The sequence below is a fragment of the Tamandua tetradactyla genome, chromosome 3 (genome assembly GCF_023851605.1).
Source record: "Tamandua tetradactyla isolate mTamTet1 chromosome 3, mTamTet1.pri, whole genome shotgun sequence".
NCBI classification, from domain to species: Eukaryota; Metazoa; Chordata; class Mammalia; order Pilosa; family Myrmecophagidae; genus Tamandua; species Tamandua tetradactyla.
Window position 1 is genome coordinate 191051488 of NC_135329.1, and position 2242 is coordinate 191053729.

A 2242-nucleotide genomic window follows, 5' to 3' on the forward strand; every position below is an offset into this window, starting at 1 on the left:
CTGTATTCTGATCTACCTTAGTCCTATCCAGATCAGCTTCATTTATCTCTAGTCAAAGTCTGACCCATTTTTAAACAGTTCCTGTATGAGATGCTGCTGACTTTCAAAGCTTCAGAGCTCTAACTCTGAGTCTCAGATGTCACATAAATACCCGAAGTTTCCAGGAATGACCAGGTTATAGACAAATAGCTCAGTATCTCAGAATTTAGAAATAACAGTTATAACTCCTGAATATATGTGACTGCTGTAAGAGCTTACAGTCTAGGACCCTTTACAATAGGCCCCAACCTGATAACCCATGCTCTTGATTCAGTTCACCGAGTTTTCATATTATAGTTAGTCCATATGACTCAGGCAATTTGTCTGTTTTTCCTTACATTTCATTCTACATACTGTCCTCAATGTCCATTCACCTAGTTGCAAGCCTTACAACTTCATTCCCTCTTGTGGCCACTCAGTAGTCTGTTGTATGTGTACAGCATAGTTCCCCCACCATTCCTCAGTCGTAACCACAACACTCTAATTATTAGAGAATTTCATGAGACTAGTGCTCCATCAAACACACTTTGGGAAATAATGAATTAGATAATGCAAGTACAAATGCCTGCCCAACAGTTCTCCCACATATAATCAGTATGTGCTGACTCTGAGTCAGATCATAACACAGTAGTCATGGCAGCAAGCCACACTGGGACAGGCCAGGACCTAAATTAGACGCTCCCTCTGAAGAGGTCCTGGCATTTGAGTAACAGAATAAATTGCCTTCTACCATATGTAATTATACTGCAGATCAATGTTGGGCTCGCTTCACAGTACTCTAACAGACTATACTATTGAGCCATCAGGCCAGACCATACTCTTATAGGAAGGGAAAAGGATCACTCCAAAAGGCTTGAAAGGATTATGTGCCTTAGAAAAACCAGGTTTTAATTCTGATCCAATCTTGTGGAGGCAGCTTCTTTTAATCCTTATTCAATACTGTAGGCTGGGCACTTGATTAGATTATCTCCACACATATGATGACTGTGGGTACCAACCTTGGATTAGAGGGTGAATGTGTCTCCACCCATTCCAGGTGGGTCTTCCTTAATTTACGGGAGTCCTTTAAAGATGAAGCATTTTGGAGACAGCCTGTTTTAGAGCCATGAGAGCCATGGGAGCCCACACAGCCAGAGACCTTTGAAGACAAAGAAGGACTAAGCCCCCAGGGGAGTGTCATGAGATGAGAAACCTGGAGAGAAAACGAGCAGATGCCACCATGTTCACCATGTGCCTTTCCAAGAGAGAGAAACCCTGAACTCCGGAACTTCATTGGCTTTGCTTGAGTGAAGGTAATCTCTTGTTGGTACCTTAGGCTGGATATTTCTATAGATTTGCTTTAATTTGGAGGATTTCACAGCCTTAGAGCTGTAAATTTGCAGTTTAATAAATTCCCCTTTTAAAAGCCATTCTGTTTCTAGTATATCACATTCCAGAACAAAGCTAGCAAACTAGAACAAAGAGAGAATAGCTTCAGTATCAATCATGTGAAGGAAAGTCAGATAAATGGTTTTCTGAAGACAGACTTTACTAAGTAGGAAACAGAATTCTTAGTCTTTCTTTGGATCTTCCTCTGAACTTGAGACAGCTCAATTGGCTTAAAGGGACTCCTTGTTTAATGCTTAGAAATGGTTTTCTCATGGACCCTGACTTGAAGAAGACAAGGAAGTATCCTTATAAGCAATCTCAAGCCAAAGATGAGCTAGTCTTATTTTATGCGGTAGAGTATCTAGTTCTACGTTCCTCTTTGTACTTCTTATTTTTGTTTAATATCTAGCCTTTAGTAAAGACTCTCAAGCATACTCCAGTTGTGCTGGGGGGGACTAAGATGCACGATGGGCTGACATGATAGGGGGAGAGGCATGTCACATGAGACCAGCCTGAGCATGTCTGGTCACATTCCTGACCCTTTCCCTGTGAACCAGCCCCCATTCACAGAAGTGAGCCCTAGCAGCTGTCTTTACCAGGTGCCATGAACCAGGACTGATTTATTCTAGGGTGGAAGCCTAAATGAAGCTGGGATCATCCAATTGTCTCTCCTGGAAATATAAAGATTTGGATTAAGAGAAACACCCTCTGGGGGTCATGGAACTGAGAAGAGTACTCTAAAAGAAAGGTTCAGGAATCCCAGCAGCTGATGTCCTTGCAGCTTTCTTATTACTCTCCTGAGGCTTGGTTTTTGAACTCAGATACTCCCAATAAA